The following is a 19312-nucleotide window of genomic DNA, read 5'->3' as shown; positions in this document are numbered from 1 at the left end:
ACGGGGAGCTCTTGGGCCTGAGGTTGAGGGCAGCTCTCCATCTCAACCTGGGAAGATTTCTGAGCACAGACCCCTGCAGCCTTCAGATTGATCCCCAAAGGCAGTGCCCTGTGAGAGAACACTAAGGAAGGAGGTGCCCTGGTAGAAGGCTGGAGCCAGCCTTCTGCTCCTTGGAAGTCCCTCTAGAGACCTCTTCACCTTCCCGGGAACAGTCTAGCACCACCCCAAGGCTGTATAGGCCTGATATGCTATGTCTTTCTAGAGTATCCTTAGGGGCCCAGGACACATTTCATGTTCATCCTTCAGCTTGCGCTTCCAAGAGCATGTGAGGAGTGTAAAGTCAAGCTACAAACCTGACCCTGAGGAGTTTCCTGGTGGTCTAGTGGTTAGGACTTGTCACTTTCACTGCCAAGGGCCTGGGTTCAATCCCTAGTCAGGGAACAAAGATCCCACAAGCCACAAGGTGTGTCCAAAAACCAAACATACAAACAAAAGACCAAAAAACAAACCTGAGCTTGGATTAGAAATTCCCAGGGAAATACCCACCCTCCACTCTAACTCAGACCAAGACATACACATTTCCTTGTTTTTCCCTGTGCCAGACAAGAGATTTTTTTTTCCTAATCTCCTCTTCTGCCAAGGATGTAGTCCTGGGAGGGTCCTGCTTCATATGATGGTCTCAATTCTAACTCCTCATCCTGTATCATTAGAACCTAGACTCAGCTACCCCTTGTCATCTCTGCGCTCAGTTCCCTACCCTGGGAATCTTCCCCTGCTGTTCCTCAACTTCACCCTGGAGGAATGAATCTCAGCATGGCTCTGATCATGCTCAAGAACCTTCAGTGGCTCCCCATGGATTAGAAACGTAGCACATCATTAACTAAGTAGCATTTCAGACCTCTCATCACCAGTGACTCCCCGCAGAAAGGCCACCAGGCAGGCAGAGCAGTAACTCAGGGGGTATCAGGGAGAAGTGCCTGCCACCTGCTGGGTACTTGGTGCCCCTTTCCTGGCAAAACGATGCCCCCTTCTCTGTCACTTACATTCTCCTCAGAATTCTTGTGCCTGTTTTATTCATAACATAGTAGGGATGAGAAAGAATGCTATTTTTAAAAAGCTGCCCCAAATGGTAAATTTTATGTTATGTATATTCAACAAAGGGAATAGTGGGGGAAATAAGAAGGGGAAAAGTGGAAGCACTGACAGATTTTCTTTTCTTGGGCTTCAAAATCATTGTGGATGGCAACTGCAGCCATGAAATTAGAAGATGCTTGCTTCTTTGAAGAAAAGCTTATGACAAACCTAGACAACATATTAAAAAGCAAAGACAGCACTTTGCCAACAAAGGCCCGCCTAGACAAGGCTATGGTCTTTCCAGTAGTCATGTATGGATGTCAGAGTTGGACCATAAAGAAGGCTGAGCACTGAAGAATTGATGCTTTTGAACTGTGGTGCTGGAGAAGACTCTTGAGAGTCCCTTGGACAGCAAGGAGATCAAACCAGTCAATCCTAAAGGAAATCAACCCTGAATATTCATTGGAAGGACTGGTGCTGAAGCTGAAGCTCCAATTCTTTGGCTACATGATGCAAAGAGCCAACTCACTGGAAAAGGCCTTGATGCTGGGAAAGATTGTGGGCAGGAGGAGAAGGGGTCGACAGAGGATGAGACAGTTGGATGGTATCACCAACTCGATGGACATGAACTTTGGCAAACTCTGGGAGATAGTGAAGGACAGGGAGGCCTGGCCTACTGCAGTCCATGGGGTTGCAAAGAGTTGGACACAACTTAGCAACTGAACAACAATAACAATATTCAACAAGAAAAAAAATATGCCAGGTTTCATTTCATCTTGGTGTAAGACCACGTTTAAAAAAATTTTTTTAATGTTCTATTCACATTTGCTTTTTCACTTTTAGTGTGTTCACAGAAAACTGGGACACCTTAAGCAGTTTAACAGCAATTTTGGTAAGCAAAGTTACGTTCTATCTTTATGTCAAATTAGTCAAAGCTTCTCCAGTATTTATAAAACATGATAGACAAGATGCTACACAAAACCACTGCATCTGAAGATCTTTTCCTTTGTTCTGAAAGATCACTGGAAAAGAAAGCACTGTCTGCAGAAGACTGCATTTTGGGGACAATATTCCTACTCTGCCTCCCATGATGCCAAGCAAGTCTCAGGATGAAAGTGCAGGAAGAAGCTGAGACCAAAAGAGCAAAACACATCCCACCAGGAGATAAAGGGTAAGTCTCTGGCTGATCGTTTTGTCGTTACTGTTGTTTGTTTTCGTTTGATTATAGATGCAGTTCTGGTTCTTCCTCTGGAGGACCCAAGAAATGGGTGTGCGGCACAGTTTGGACACAGTAAGAGACCAGTAAGGGACCGAAGAAGGTCTTGATTCAAGCAGGGAAGTCCCCTCTACTGTGGCAGAGGCTGGGGGGGTGGGCTGAAGGACCAGAGGGGTGTGGCCGAGGGGCCTGGTGATGGCCATACAGTAGGGCATCGGTTTCCAGCTTTCATTAACTGAATTGCAGTTTGCTCACGACGTACCCAAGCTGTCAGCAAGGCTTGTGAGTGCCACAACTAGCCCGGGGCTGGTGCTGTTTTGGGGAATGAAGGGAAGAATGGAGGCTCTCTCTGGGTGGAGGTGATTGGGAGGGCGGCAGCAGCCTGAAAAAGTGATTACAAGGCAGTTAGAGCGATTGGAAAGCAGCCAGAGCAGCTGTGCAGGTTACGTGGCAACAAGACATGACTATGTTTAATCTCAGTGTTTTTTGGCCATACCGCATGCCTTGTGGGATCTTAGTTCCCCAGTGAGGGATCGAACCTGGGGCCTCCCTCTCACAGTGAGAGCACCGAGTCCTAACCACTGGGCCGCCAGGGAATTCCCAACCTATGAGTTTTGGATTCAGGCAGCTGGTTTTGATTCATAGTTGTACCTTACAAGCTGTGTAAACTTGAGAAAGTTAACTAACCCTCCCCGAGCCTCCACTGTACCCTCGTAAATGAGAATAACAATTTCGACCTCACAGGGCTGTCATGAGGCTGAAATGAGATACAGCAGTGCCCCCCTCATCCGTGGTTTTGCTTTCTGAAGTGTCAGTTGCCCACGGTCAATCACAGTCTGAAAATATTAAATGGAAATTTCCAGAAATAAACAATTCAGAAGTTGTAAATTGTGCCATGTTTTGAGTGTGAGATGAGATCTCATGTGGTCTAGCTCAGTCTAACCAGACGTGAATCCCCTTTGTCCCGCATATCGTTCCAGTTACTCACTCAGTAACTGCCTCCATTAGCAGACTGACTGTCGAGGCATCTCAGTGCTTGTGTTAAGTAACCTTTATTTTACTTAATAATGGCCCCAAAGCTCAAGAGTAGCAATGCTGGCAATTCAGATATGCCAAAGAGAAGCCATGAAGTGCTTCATTTAAGTCAAAGTTCTAAACTTAATAAGGAAAAAAAATCATATGCTGAGGGGGTTAACACCTACAGTAGGAACAAACCTTTTGTCTACGAAATTGTGGAGAAGGAAAAAGTTTGTGCTACATTTGCTCTCACACCTCAAATAGCAAAGGTTGTGGCCACAATGCATGATAAGTCCTTAGGTAAGATGAAAAAAGTTAAATTTGTACGGTAAGATATTTTGAGAGAGAGAGACTGCATTCACATAACTTTTATTATAGTATATCATTATAATTGTTCTATTTGATTATTTTTGTTAATTTCTTACTATGCCTTATGTATTTATATTTACTATGCCTAATTTATAAATTAAAATTTATCATAGGTAAGTATATATAAGGGAAAAAATATCATAGTGTATATCTGATTTGGTACTATCCTCAGTTTCAGACATCTACTGAGTGTCTTGGAACATATTCCTCCGAGGACAAGGTGGGGACTGCTATGCTGTATGTATAATTCATGTCATGTAGACCTCAATTCAACCATATGAAATTCCTTTTTTGTGTCCAAATAGGGTTAAGAGGCAAATTTGTATTGTTAGGCCTAACAAAGACCTGAGGGGCATCCCAGGTGGTTCAGTGGTAAAGAATCTGGCTGCAATGCAGCAGACGAAGTTTCCATCCCTGGTTCGGGAAGATCCCCTGGAGAAGGAAATGGCAACCCACAGTATTCTTGGCTGGAGAATCCCATGGACAGAGGAGCCTGGTGGGTCCATTGGGTCCATGGGGTCACAAAGAGTCAGACATGATGGAGCAACTACACAATAAGGACCCAACAAGCACAGGACATTATTTTTATTGTTGTTGATATTATTATCTCCTCTCCGGGAACCCTCAGAAATATTGGCAAGAAGACTGGACTCCCTGCAGTTGTTCAGAGGGAAATGGGAACGGTTTGGTTCTGATAGTAAAGGGAAGGGGGAGCCGGGGAGCTCAGAAAACAGGGGACTCTCAGGTGACAACTGTTACCCTCTTGAAAATAACTTCTCACTTGGACCATATACTAAATGTACCTTGACCTTTAATTCTAGGTATTTCCCTTTCATGGCCCCTCTAACTCCCTCACCCAGTCCCACCCTCATGCAGATTTTACCAGGCCCGTAGTTTTTTTTTAAGTAATTTATTACTTTTATTTTTGATTGCGCTAGGTCTTCATTGCTGCACTTGGGCTTTCTCTAGTCACGACCAGCGGGGGCTACTCTTCGTTGTGGTGCATGGGCTTCTCATTGCGGTAGCTTCTCTTGTTGCAGCTTGTGAGCTCTAGATCTTGGGGTCAGTGGTCGTGGTGCCGGGCTTAGTTGCTTCAAGGCATGTGGGACCTTCCTGGACCAGGGATTGAACCCATGTCTCCTGCATTGGCAGGTGTATGTCTAACCACTGTACCACCAGGGAGGTCCCTGGACCATAATTGGAGGGGGAGGCTGGTCCTATGGAAGCAGGTGAGGCGGAGCCTGGGCTGCAGAGAGGAAGCAGGTGGGGGGAGTAGGGTTGGTGAGGGGGGGTCTCCAGGAGGAGGGAGGTGGGGGAGGCTTGGCTCCCTCTGGGTAGCATGCTCTGACAGTAGGGTCTGCGGGCAGGAAGGGCTGGGGCGTTCAGGAGGGTGCTGGAAGCTGCAGAGAAAGGAGGCTTTCCCCAGAATGCAGACCTGGGCATGAAGCTGGGAGGGGAAAAGACAGAAATGAACACCCCCGCCCCCCAGGCTGTGTTAACTTTACTGGCCTTGAGGGAGGGTGGGAGGCAGCTCTGGGGCTGGTGGGCAAAGGGCCAGGAGCTGGCTCTCTGGGGAGAGCAGGACACTTGGGTTCCCCTCACTCTCACTGTGGAAGGAGACAAGGGAGAGATGGGCAACTTGCGAGTCTCCTTGGGATCTCTGTGCTCATTTGACAGACACTTGAAGAGCAGTCTGAGTCATGTTGCCAAGAGCAGTGAAGAAAGGACACCCAGCCTCTGTCCTCCAGGCCCCTCTCCACGTCCCCCCCGCCTGCTGTCTTGGCCACTTCAGCCAGACTGGCAGCAGGAGGAGATTTACTGATTTCTAAGAACAGGAAAATAGCTTTGTTGGATTTTTTTTTTCTGCTTATTATAAAAGATTTAGACAGTGACATAAAAATATCTGTCTTTCTTTCCTGCCTTCTCTCCTTCCTTCCTTTCTTTCTACCTACCTGTTTATCTATCTATAAGTAAACAAAATCACGTGGTCCCTCCAGCCTCCAGACATAGCTCCCATTAGCATTTTGGAGCTAATGCGTAACCACACTTTGTTTTCTTATGCATTCATATGCAGGTCACCCAGAAGTCTGTTGGGGTCTTAAAATGAAGAAAAGGCGGGCTTGAACCCTTCATCCCATGCTCACTGGAAATTTAATTCCCTCCTTGAAACGGAGTTTCCCCAGGGAGAAAAATCAGCTTAGTCACCTCTGGCTCTACCTTCCCAGAGCCACCAAATGGCTTCCCTGGTGGCTTAGTGGTAAAGAATCTTCCTATAACACAGAAGACACAGGAGACCCAGGTTCGATCTCTGGGTCGGGAAGATCCCCTGGCAACCCACTCCAGTATTCTTGCCTGGAGAATTACATGGACAGGGGAGCCTGGCAGGCTACAGTCTATGAGATCGCAAAGAATCAGACGCACTGAAGTGGCTAAGCACACAGAGCACATGTGTAACACATCCAGGTGGTAGCTGAGACCTGGAATTTAGTTCCTTCACTCCATTTCCAGAAAAGTTCCCTTCACAAGAAGCCATGTGTATACATGTTGCAAACGTTTCTAAGGTAGGAGGTATAATGGTGGGGAGTAGAAGCCATTGAAGATTGAAGGTTGACATGCTGTTGAGTTCCTGGATCCTCTGTCAGGGTGCCCAGTCCGCCCTCCCTTTTCTTGTTGCTTCCTCCCCAGTTCATGTTCTTCTTAATGCATCTCTCTCATAGGCTGGTCTGAGAGTGAATGCCCTTGGGTACACACTTCCTCCTCAAGTGGTTTATCAAAGTGTTATCTTAAAGAGCGACAATTCTCTCCCCAAGGAGCCTACGGCCATCTGTTAAGATGACAATTCTTTCCATCCTGCTAGACACATTTTTTTTTTTCAAATGAGCTCATTCTACGCATCCTCTATGACAACGGAACTGATATTTCCCCCTTCATTTACCAAAAGAGGAAATCGAAATGAATCTTGGCTCTCGCCTAAAAGCTGCTCTGCCCAGCTCTTCACGTGGCCAGGACTCCGGGTCAGGCAGCTCTATCCCTGGAGTTGCACCCACTTCTAAAAAACATCTCTCATTAGTGTGTTTAATGATGTGTTTCTTGTTTCCTCTTTCCTCCAGAAGGTAAACTCACTGAGGCCACAGACTGTCCATTTTGTTCACTGCCCTGTCTTCGGAATTAATCACATAGCAGGTTGTTTCTTCAGAGAAACGGAGTCAATAGGATGTAGAAATGTTGAGAGAATCAGTTATTTTAAGGAATTAGCTCAGGTAATTATGAAAGCTGGCAAGTTGAAACCTGTAGGGTGGGCTGGCAGACTGGAGGCCCAGGGAAGAGCAGTTCAAGTCTGAAGGCTGTCAAGCTGGAGAATTTCTTCTTGCTTGAAGGAGATTAGACTTTTGTTCAATTCAGTCCTTCAACTGATTGGATGAGACCCCCCCACCCCACCTCCCGCATTATAGTGCTTCCAGGTGGCACAGTGGTAAAAAATCTCCCTGCCGATGCAGGAGATGCAAGAGATGCAGTTTTGATCCCTGGGTCAGGAAGATCCCTTGGGAGTAGTTAATGGCAACCCAATCCACTATTCTTGCTTGGAAAATCCCAGGGACAGAGGAGCCTGGCGGGCTACAGTCCATGGGGTGGCAAAGAGTTGGATACGACTGAGCGACTAAGCATGTAAGCACACTCACATTACTTACGGAGGGCAATCGGCTTTATGCAAAGCCTACCAATTTACACGTTAATCTCATTCCAAAACGCCCTCAGAGAAACATTCGGAATAATGTTTGACCAAATATCTTTGCACTGTGCCCAGCCAAGCTGACACAAGCTGATACACATTTTATGTGTCACAATAGGTACATGATAACTATTTGTTGAATGAGTGACAGAATGAACGAATGAATGAACTTAAGGAGGGAAGAGAGTCTTCCCAGGTTCACACAGCTGGTAAAAAAGAAGGCCCAGGTCTTCAGAACTCAGTGCAGGCAGCTATTCATTCTACCCTACCACAAAGCATCTAGGAACGCTGACCAGAGCCAGCCTTGTGTGGTTCCCAGGACTGATGTCAGGGCATAGAAGACATTCTCCTTTCACGTTCCACAAAGGTCTTTTCTCCTGTCTGGTGTTATTACAAAATGACTCTTTTGATGGAAATTTTCACTACCTGTGTGACCTGAAGGGCTTCCCAGGTGGTGCTAGTGGTAAAGAACCCACCTAGCAATCCAGGAGATGCCTTAGACAAGGGTTCAGTCCCTGGGCCGGGAAGATCCCCTGAGGAGGGCATGTCAACCCACTCCACTATTCTTGCCTGTAGAATTCCATGGACAGAGGAGCCTGGTGGGCTATAGTCCATAGAATCATAAAGAGTCTGACACGACTGAAGCAACTTAGCATGCATGCATGCGTGTGACCTGAGGCAATCAAGAACTTATTCTTTTACAAATAGGAGAGCCTCACCTAAAACCTTCTCCTGCAGGTATGAATAAGCTAAGAGCTGGACGCTCTGGTGTGGAGATCTCACCCTAACCCACTAACCTACTCACTGGATCCTTGCCTACGTCCCTTCCTGCTCTCTACTATTTGGTCAAACTAAGCTACTTCCTGTGTGAGGTACAGGCCCTGTAGTTAATTCTCTCTGCTGTTGTGTTTCACCTGGTGTTATCGCACCTGGAATGTATCTTCCCCTCCTCTACATTTTATCCATTTATTTATTCATTCAATAAAAATTTCTTTAGCATCTACAACAGGGCAGGTAGTAGGACTTAGCACTAGGGACACAGAGATGAATAGAGAGATAAGATGCCTACCCTTCTGGGGCACTTACATGCTAGTACTGGGAAAACAGACGCAACTCGATCGAGGAAGCGAACAAGATAATTTCAGGTGGTGGTCAGTGCTGGGAAGAAAACCGGGAAGTAATAACAGGTAAACAGGCTGATGTGAAAGATGGTGCTGGGAACGTAATTTAGATGGAGCTTAGGGCTGGTGTTTGAGGTGAGACCCCAGCCACGTGTGGAGCGGGGGAAGAACACTCTAGGTGGAAGGAACAGTAAGTGCCAAGGTACAAGGTAGAACGAATTTGATGTATTAGAAGAGCAGAAAGAAAAAACTCATACCTATTACACAGTTTCTGTTAGATACGTGCGAGGCTCTGGATACAAAGATAAATAGGGGATGGTCACCAGGGGGACTTCCTGGTGGTCTAATGGTTAAGACTCTGAGCTCTCAATGCTGGAAACACAGGTTCAATCCCTGGTTGGGGAACTAAGATCCCCCATGGCAGGGCCAGAAAAAAAAAAAATAGGGCATGGTCCTTTCCCCTAAAGAGTTCATTATTGGGGGAAAGACAAACAGGACAGCTGCCACCTTTTGGGAGATCTACCCACACCATGAACCAATCACCCCATCCCTGGCAGCCATATTTGTACTCTGTGGCCATGGCTGATTGGTTGGGAAGGGCGATCACCTGACTTAAGCAGGACCAATCAGATTTCTTTCCCTCAGGACCACTGAATAGGGGGTCAGACACTGCCTTTGCTTGCCGGGTAGTGCTAGCTGGTGCTAGTTATGTCTTGAGCAGGTACTGTCAGGGTGACTCAGCCTCCTGACTTACCCAGGACTGAGAGGTTGCTGTGGAAAAACTATGAGAGTCCCAAGATGGTCCGTCATCCTATCTTTGGTGTGCCCGGCTGACTGTTAAACCTGAGAATTTAGGAGCTGTGGGGGGTCAGACTCATCACTGTGGCTGGAGCAGCAGAGAATGCTCATCTGTAGAGAGAGGAGAATGGAGGAGTGATGAAAAGTAGAGATTGAGTTCCTGGGATTCTATTCTTGGTACCAGGGTCTTTCCAGGGGCCATCTACATCCCTGACTATGGATTCTCAGACACCCTTGTTGCCCTACAGAAAATCTCCTATGTCTGCTTAAGTTAGTTGCAGTGGGTTTCTGTTTCTTGCAACCGAAGACTTATAACTGATCGAGACTATGACTATAAACAACTATAATCCAGGAGGTGTATGCTTGATAGAGGTGCCCACAGCCTGGGGTGCACTGAGGATGTGGCCTGCCTGCTTGGCTACATCCCCAGGAATGCCTTCCCCGACTCAATCTATGGTCTCTCAGAGACCATAGATTGGGAGATGAGGTCTCTCAACAGCCTCATCTGACCCTCACGCATAACACTCACTCCTCCCTTATATCTTCTGTCACCTTCTAGCCTGTAAAGACTCATGTGTGAAAAATCTTTGTACTTTCTTCCAAACATAGTGTCTTATGTGGCTAATATATTGTACTTTTGCAATGCTGCCTATATAAAGCATTTTTTTTTTTTTGGCTGAGCAGTGTGGCTTGTGGGATCTTTGTTCCCCCACCAGGGGTTGAATGTGGGCTCTCAGCAGTGAGGGCAATGAGTCTTAGCTGCTGGACTGCAAGGGGATTGCCTACAAAGCATTTTCAAGTTCATTATCTGATGCGCATCCAACTCTTCAAAATTTGAATATTAGCATTAATAATAGCAGCTGCTGTTTATTTTTTGCATACTCTATGTGCTAGGTGGGAAAAAAAACAAAACAAAACTTGAGACTTAGAAAGGATAAGTGATTTGCCCAAGATGTCTAAATTTATGCGTCACAGATTTGGCCATAGAACGTTGTTTTCAGGCTATAAACCCATGTTCTCTCTGCCTTGCCAGGATCTTGGGGGCAGAGTGCAGGCTGCTGATTCCTTCCCTGGACCCTCTGACTCAAGTCCTCTGGGCTGGCCCTGGCTCTGCCTTGACCCTTTCCAGTAGGGCAGGTCTCAGGTCACTCAGTTTGCCAGTCTGGCCAAGTCAGGCAAATTTGGCTCCCTGAAGCCACTGTGGTTGCCATGGCACCTTCCCTGGGCTCCTCTCAGTGTAAACCTGGGGGCGAGCTGTTTTGCAGCAAATGGGGGTGAAAACAGAGAAATTCTCCCATGAATGTGGGCAACTAGCAAACAGCCTGCCTCTCCTTGGAATTCCTTTTGATGCCTTGCAGGTGGGTTTTTAGGGCCATGAAATCCAATTCCTCCATTTCACAGATGAGGAAACTGAGGCCCAGGGGCTTAGTGTTTCACAAAGAGATTTTGTGCCATGGCCAGGAGATCTCTGGAGTCAGAGAGACCTGGGTTCTAATCTAGCCTCTGCCTGACATTGAGCAAGCTCCTTAACAGCTCTGAACCCTGCACTCCTCATCTGTAAACTGAGGTTCGTGACACTCCTTCCCTGAAAGAGTTAGAGGAAGGGTTAAATCATATTTTTTCATATATATACATAAAAGTGCTTCCCAAGTGCCTGGTATGTTGAATAGATGCAATTGCCCAAGGTCACCCTGCTGGGAATGGGGGAAAGTATGTTGTTACATGCTTCAAGAGATATAGATTCTGGTCTTGACTTTGCTGTTAACTTGCTGTGTGTAAGTCCCTTCACCACCTTGAACCTCAGCAACTTTTTCTGTAAGCGAAAGGTGGGTTAGATGAGATGACGCTTCAGTTTTTCATTTCCCCAGCCCTACAGTTCTATGCAACTGGTGACAGAATGCTAGTTCCCAGAGCTCCTACAGCGGTGCTTGTTCACACCACCCTGCCTCACCACCAAAGTGGCCCTGGGATCCAGTCAAGAGACCAGCACGCTGAGCCCCAGAGTCCTTGGCAGGAGAGGAAGGGGTGCTCCCGATGGTAGGAACTTTCCATGAGGGCTGTGGCTGCACTCATTCTGACTCCCCAGGATCCTCCTCTGGTTCAGAGTCCTGCCCAGGCTTTATGGGGAGGACAGGGCTGAGTGGAAGTGGAGGTTGGGGACTTGCTGGTGGGGGAAACCCATCTGATGAGGTCAGCTGAAAGCAATTTTAAATACTGTCGGCATTAGTGGGTGGAGATGAGAGGTGGGCAGTGTTGAAGCTCTGCTCTGAGAGCAAGGACTGAGGAAACAGGAGGAGAGACAGGAGGGGGTGGCATTAAGGATCCAGTGGGGGAAACAGGAATCCAAATTTGGGGGAGGAGGAGGTGGAGGGAATGGATGGAGAAGAAGTAGAGACAGGAAAGGAAAGAACTGCTTTTTTGTCAAAGGAAAATGATAGCTTAATAGAAAAAACTGGAGATAGAGCACGTTCACTCCCACCACCCCGTTTGCTCACTGCCCCCAGGAGGCAGGCGGGGAGGCACTGCGCACTGTCCTCAGAGGGGAAGTCCGAGATGGCCCTTCTCCCCCACTGGGCTGCCTTTGATGGGCTGGACTGCTGGGGCCCCAGGTCTCTGAGGGTCCTCACCTTCTGCATGTAGCACCAGGCTTGTAATCATGGATGAGCTGGGGGACTCTAAGCCTGTCTTGCACTCTCTTCCCAGCCACCATCCCTCTTCTGATGACACTCACTCAGTTAGAAGTCCCTTCTAATCCCTTCCTCTCCTCCACTCTAAACAAACACATCCTACAATTTGACACTTGGGAATGAACTCAGCACATGTACCCAACACTGGCTACTTGTGGGGGGTGGGTCCATCTAGATCTGGGATCACTTTGCCTCACAAGATTGAGAAAGGTAGCTTGATATAAACATGGTCTTCTTGTTATTAGTATTGGGCATGATTATTGTAATAATAGTACTAGCTAAGATAAGAATTTATTGAATATTTTCTGTGTCAGGCACACAAGTTTTGTATTCACATTACCTCATTTATCTCCTTCACAATCCTGTCAAATATGTATTATTATCATTTCCTCTTCATAGATGAAGAAACTGAGACTTGGTGAAGTTGAGAAACTTATCCAAAACCATATAATTAGCATGTGACCAACCCAGTGTTCAAACCCAGAGTCCATACTCTTGGAGAATTCTGCCTCCCCCAGTCTCCAAATAAAGTTGTAGTCATGCCAGTAAGCCATGTCTGCTTATTCTTGAGTCATTCTTCTTGGATGTTACCCTTGGATGTTATCCTAAAGGATGTTACATCCTTTAGGAATGCTTTAAGCTACAAGTAAACAAAAAACCATCATTAAGAATGTCTTAAACAAAAGATCTTGAAGTCCAGAGCTGGTATACTTAGAGTTCAACAATATCATCAAATATCCAGGCTTATCCTTTCCTTCTGCTGACAACCTCATCATTTTGGCTTTTCATCCTCATGCTTATTGCTTTGTAATTGCAAGATGGCTGCTATAGCTCCAGGCATCACACCAGCATCCCAAGGGGTCTGGGCAAACAGATTTCTTCTGATGCAGCTTTGCTTTTTATCCTGAAAAAAAAGGATGTCAGCAGATTTCTTTACACATCTTATTGGTTTCGTATCCATCCTCAGACCAATCACTGATGTAGGGAAGTATGTATGTACCTATACATCATGATGGCTCCTGCTTAATAGATCATCCCAAAACTTAGGGGCTTGAACAAGCATTCACTAGTGCTACGAATCTGTGGATCGCTGAATGGTTCTGCTGATTTGAGCCAGGCCAGACTCATTTTGGTTCGGCTTCCTTCTTTGTCTGTGAAAGTTGATGGGTCAGCTGGGAATTGCCTGGTCTAGGACAGCCTTACTTACTCACATGTCTGGTGCTGGCTGTTTGCCAGCTGGGGTGATGGAATGACTAAGTCTTTTATCCAGCAGGTTGGCCCAAGCTTGTTTCCATGGCAGTGGTAGGGTTCCAAGAGATTGGGTGGAAGAAGGCAAGGCCTTCTGTGGCCTGGACTCTGAACTGGCACACTCATTTCCATCACATTCTTTTGGGCAAAGCAAGTCACAAGCCAGGTCAGGTGCAGGGGTAGGGAAATGGATTCCACTGTTTGATGGGCGAGCTGCAAAGGTCACATGGTTAAGGGCTCAAATGCAGAGAGTGATGAAGAATTGTGACTGTTCTGCAGTCTACCACAGATTTGTTGTTTTGTTTAGTCGCTCAGTCGAGTCCAACTCTTTTGCGACCCCATGGACAGGCTCCTCTGTCCATGGGATTTCCCAGGCAAGAGTACTGGAGTGGGCTGCCATATCTTTCTCCAGGGGATCTTCCCAATCCAGGGATCGAACTGGTGTCTCCTGCATTGACAGGCGGATTCTTTACTGTTGAGCCACCAGGTTCATTTAGGCCAATTCATCCCCTAAAGGTGGGAAGGGGCTCCTTTCCCCCAAATCAAGGGAATAATACCCCTACCTCCTGATCAGGGTACAGGTGCAGGGAATAAAGGGAGGACATGGCTTGTGGGTAGACTGTGTCTGGATGGGGCCAATCCCAGGCCCAAGGGGAAGGGAGATTTTGCAGCTTCAGTTCACCTTCCTTCTTCTGAAGAGGGTAATTTTCATCTGTCTTTGTTGATGCTTGGTCTGGGCCTCACAATGGTCCCACTAACAGGCATATGCCTTGGTCTGGAGGCATTTCCTCCAGACACTCAGATGCAAAAAACAATTAAAAAAAATAAATAAAATGAACTCTGCCGCCATCCACTAGTTGTAGGAAAATCCAGTGTCAGTCACTGAGGACAGGCCAGGGGGTTGTCTAGTCCTTCTCCCTGAGGTTTGCCTGATTTAGGAAACATGAGGCAAAGCCTTTGGTATTTGGTCCATTAAAGTTCCTTGTGAGGTGCTTTTGTCCAAGCCCCACCCAGGCATCCATTTAAAAGCAAGAGACTCTATCTCTGCTCCCTTGATCCTCTCTTGTTGCAGAAAATTTCCAGGTTCGTGAAAGTTCACTGGTGGTCCAGTGGTTATGACCCCACACTTCCATTGCCAGGGGCCTACGTTTGACCCTTTGTTGAGGAACAAAGATTCCCCCAAACCTCACAGTGTGACCAAAAAAGAAATAAATACAATACAAAAAAAAGGACAAATGTCCAGGTTCTTACTATCAAAATCTTCACAAAAGGAACCTACAAACCTCCTCTGCCCTCCTTTTCTCAAAGAATACAGCTCTCTCTTGCCTCCGTATTCAACTTCACTCCCTCTTTTTCCTAACAGACCCAGGCCTCCCCGACAATGTCTGGGTGGGATGGTTTTCTAGGAACCCAGGACCTGACTGTGCTTCCTGGAAGAAAAAGCACCCCGAGAGAGCAGACAGTACGTGATAGAAACGAGTCTGAGGGATCAGGGAAGGCAGACACATCTCAGCTGAGCTGGGCAAGAGCGTAGGAGTGGGTTAGGTGACCAAGGAGCTGGGAAGCCTGCAGTAGAGTGTCCCAGGCAGAGGTGCCATCCTTACCGCAAGAGCCAACATACTGAGTGCTGCCTACATGCCAGGTTCAGTGAAGCAGGTGCTTCTGTTGTCTCCACCACACAAAACTTACAGAAGAAGTTAAGGAACTGGCCCAAGGACATGCAACTAGTAAGGCGCTGAGCTGGGATTTTCAATCCAACCAGTTTGATGCTGAAGCCCCACTCTTAATTACTTAGAGGGACCCAGACACGAGAGGAGAAGGTTGTTTGGAGAACCAAAAGGAGTTTATTTTGGCTGGAACATAGCGTGTGAAGGGGAAGGTGGTACAAGAGGTTACGGAGGTAGAGAGATGCCAGTGTAGAGACTGTTACTGCCACATCACTGCTTGGAGGCAGCCAGCCTAGAAGCAGGGGGACCATTTCAGAGGCTATTTCAATAATTTCAGCAGGAAATGATGGTGGGTCAGTCTAAGCAGATGGTAATAAAAATAAAGAGTTTAAAAAAAAAGTAAAGGACTTCCCTGGTGGTTCAGTGGTTCACTGTGTGCTCCCAATGCAGGGGGCGTGGGTTTGATCCCTGGTCAGGAAACTAAGATCCTACGTGCTGCCAGGCATGGCCAAAAAGTTAAAAAGAAATGGCAGGATTAGTGGATTATTAGGAAGAATGGACAGCCCTTGGTGATTACATAGTGAAAGGGGATTTGGGGTGGGGGAAGAGACAGGAGTCAAGAGTGACCCTCAGATTTCTGGGTTGGGAAACTAAATGGATGTCCTGATCCTATTCACTGGCTTGCTTTGAAAGCATCTCTCCCAGGCTCTCTAGCTGTCTGTCTTCCTAGCTCTAAAATGAAGATAATGAAACCTGACCTCCCCATTATCCAGATGGTGTCAAGATAACATGAAGTCATCAATTTGGAAGTGCTTCGGAAAGTCAGAAGTACTTTGCAAATGCAAGTGGTTATTATTTTATGGTTATCGCTAAGGTCCTGCCCCTCCTGGGGCTTGCAGATGGAGCCAGACTCAAGGCAGCCCAGGGGAACTGCCCGTTCTCTCTCTCACTCACTCTCTCTCACTTGGAGGCAGTCTCAGCATTCCTAGCAGGCAGTGCCTCTTTGGCAGGTGGGAGCCACAGTCCCACGTACTAAATTGTTAATAGCTTCCCTGAGGAGTTCCTTTCTGCTCTGACTCCTTCAGTAATTTCTGTTTCTCTACTGCCAATGCCTTCTGATGCCCTGGGTTGGCCCAGGACTCCCCATCCACTTTGGTTTGTGTCTTTGTTCTGACCTGAAGTCAAGGATGGAGTCAAGCAAAATTGAATTGTTCGGCTGTCCAGGCATGGAGGGCTGTGTATTCTGTGCTCCACCAAGAGCAGGGACGGACTTAAGAATCCCCGATGTTCAATGACTCATTGCCCTTCACAGCCGGTGAAAGTCTGCTGAACAGAGATAGCAGCCACGGGTTCTTGTGTTTTGGGGGGACTGACTTTGTAGGCTTCACTGTGAGCAGCAGGAGTGAGGTGCGGCAAGAGTGAGGAGCGGCAGGAGTGAGGTCCGGCAGGAGTGGCTTTTGGGGTTACACAGACCTGGCTTGACGTCCCTGCTCCGGTGTCAGCATATCACCTAAGCTCTGCCAGCTGGAACCACAGTAGAAAGCTCTCACATTTCTAGGGCTGCCGAGAATTAAATGAGATAATCCATGGAGCATTTGGCCCCGGCGCCTGGCACACAGCAAGCTCTCTCTAAATGGGAGCCAACAGGATCATTTATGAGTTGTGACCTCAAAAATGAGACTGTCTTTTAAAGATAAGTAGACTAGAATGCTCGCATCCTAGTAAGAGTTGATCTCTTCAAACAGTTCACTTTGGGAGTTCATCGCGGAAACTCCTTTTAGATGCCATTCAAGTTTCCATGTCTCCTTCCAGTGTCCTCGGGGTGAGGGTGGGGGGCTCAGTTCAAATGTACTGGTGTGGGCCTTAGTCAGCTGAGGCTGCTATAACAAAGTGCCATAACGGAGTGGCTTATCAGCAACAGACATTCGTGTCTCATAGTTTTGGAGGTTGAAAGTCTCAGTGCAAAGAGGATCGGGTTCTGATGAGAAACCTCTTCCCGCTTGCAGACTGCTGCCGTCTCATTGTATCCTCACATGAGAAAACAGAGATGGCAAGCAAACTCTGCAAAGGCACAGCCCATAACAGCATGTGTGCTGTCTTAGCAATCATGTCCCTCATGTACTTGGTCATTTACTTATCTGTCACAGCTTCTTGACTGCGAGCTCCTTTAAGAGGGCAATGGTCTGACTCATGCTGTTGGTTTCATAACTTGTACTCATGCAGCCCTTTCTCAGTTCGCACAGCATCTGTTGTTTCACCAGATCCTCACACCAATCCTGCCTCTCTCTACTTTCTGGATGAGAAAACTAAGGCTCAGAGAACTGAAGGGAAACTTTCTGTCTTTTGCCTCCACCATAGCTGTGACTTTCCACCATAGTTTAAAAATTTCCTCTAGCCCAGTAGGGAGAGGGGGTGGAGTCAGAAGAGGGCAGTGGTAAACCCTAGGTAGGACCAGACTGGTTCCTTTGCTTAGTCGTTCACTCTTGTACAATTCTTTTGCAGCCTTTTTGGATTGAAGCCCACCAGGCTTCTCTATCCATGGGATTTTCCAGGCAAGAATACTGGAGTGAGTTGCCATGTCTTCCTCCAAGGGATCTTCCAGACCCAGGGACCAAACCCACATCTCCTATGTCTCCTGCATTATAGGTGGATTCTTTACCCACTGAGCCATCTGACTGGGAAGGGCCTCAAATGCAATGCCTAGGGGTGAGGGTAGACTTGCTTGGTGACAGCCAAAAGCCAAGGAGGTGGTGGAGTTGGGAACCAGCACAGATGTTCTCTGATTTGCAATGGTTTGATTTACGATTTTTTGACTTCACAGTAGTGTAAAACTGCTACACATTCAGTAAAAACTGTGGTTTGGATTTTGAATTTTGATCCTGTCCAGGCTTGTGCTACGCGGTGTAATTCTTGCTTGTGATGCTGGACAGCGTCAGTGAACCACAGCTCCCACTCAGCCAGGCGATCACGACAAACAGCCGATATACTTACAACATCCTGTGCCCACACAGCCATTCGCTTTCAGTAAAGTATCCAATAAATTAGTGAGATAGTCAACACTTTATTATCCAATAGGCTTTATGTTAGTTGGCTTTGCCTGACTGTAAGCTAATGTAAGTGTTCTGAGCATGTTTAAGGTAGATTAGGCTAAGCTATGTTCGGTAGGTTGGTTGTATTAAATACATTTTTATTTATTTATTTTTTTGGCTGTGCTGGATCTTGGTTGCCATGTGGGCTTTTCTCTAGTTGCAGCGAGCAAGGGCTACTCTTGGCTATGGTGCACAGGCTTCTCATTGCAGTGGCTTCTCTGATTGCAGAGCACAGGCTCTAGGATGTGAGGGCTTCAGTAGGTGTGGAGCATGGACTCAGTAGTTGCGACTCATGGGCTCTAGAGCATTGGCTCTCTAGTCATGGTGCACGGGCTTAGCTGCTCATGGCATGCGGGATCTTCTCGGACCAGGGATTGAACCTGTGTCTCTTGCATTGGAAGGGCAGATTCTTTAACATTGAGCCACCAGGGAAGCTCTTAAATACATTTTTTAGTTACCATGATATTTTCAACTGACAATAGACTTATTGGTATGTAATCCCATTGTGAGCCTTAGTTCAGGGCTGAGATTAAAGCCCGGAGGTGCTGGGATGTGCTGAGAGTTCAGGGTCAATACTTTGGACACCTGATGCAAAGAGCTGACTCGCTGGAAAAGACCCTGATGCTGGGAAAGATTGAGGGCAAGAGAAGGGGGTGACAGAGGATGAAATGGTTGGATGGCATCATCGACTCACTGGATATGAGTTTGAACACACTCTGGGAAATAGTGAAGGGCAGGGAAGCCTGGCATGCTGCAGTCCATGGAATCGCAGAGTTGGATGCAACTGAGTGACTGAACAACACTCCCATTGTAATTGAGGGAGATCTGTACTTCAGTTCCAAAGAAGATGTGACTGCAGAGTTTATGGAAAGGATTTTGAGTTGCTTAAGAGAATTCATAGGTCCTGTATTAAGCTGTAAATGCTCTGTCTCCCTCATCAAAGTGGGAGCTCACCAAAGGTGGAATTGAGCTTTCTAGTCAATCACGCATCAAGCACTAAAGAGAAGGTGCAGAAGTGCACAAGATCTATTGTAGAGGTGATGCACACAAATCCAGTGATTATCCAGATAAATTTCTGTAAGGAAGAGGTACATGATGCTATGAGAACAAACAATAAGGATAGCTTGATCTAATTGTATGGGGCAGTGGAGGAAGGCAGTCAGCGAAGGTTTCATGGAAGAAGTGATATTTAAGCTGAAACTTGAAGGATGAATAGCATTTAGCCTAAGGAGGTGGCTGAGCCCTTCCAAGTGGAAGAAATAGAATATGCAAATGTCCTGAAGTGGGAAAAAATTT

The 19312-nt window shown here is 46.9% G+C and overlaps 1 non-coding gene across 1 annotated transcript; it reads left to right on the top strand.

The window, feature by feature from the left end:
- The first annotated feature begins 368 nt into the window (after positions 1-368).
- TRNAE-UUC (transfer RNA glutamic acid (anticodon UUC)) lies at positions 369-441 on the top strand. The gene has a single exon. It is a non-coding gene; the product is annotated as a tRNA-Glu (tRNA).
- Positions 442-19312: the final 18871 nt, after the last annotated feature.

This window comes from Giraffa tippelskirchi, chromosome 3, assembly GCF_054371585.1.
Source record: "Giraffa tippelskirchi isolate mGirTip1 chromosome 3, T2T-mGirTip1v1.2.pri, whole genome shotgun sequence".
Taxonomy (NCBI): domain Eukaryota; kingdom Metazoa; phylum Chordata; class Mammalia; order Artiodactyla; family Giraffidae; genus Giraffa; species Giraffa tippelskirchi.
This window is presented reverse-complemented; position numbering and strand designations above follow the sequence as displayed.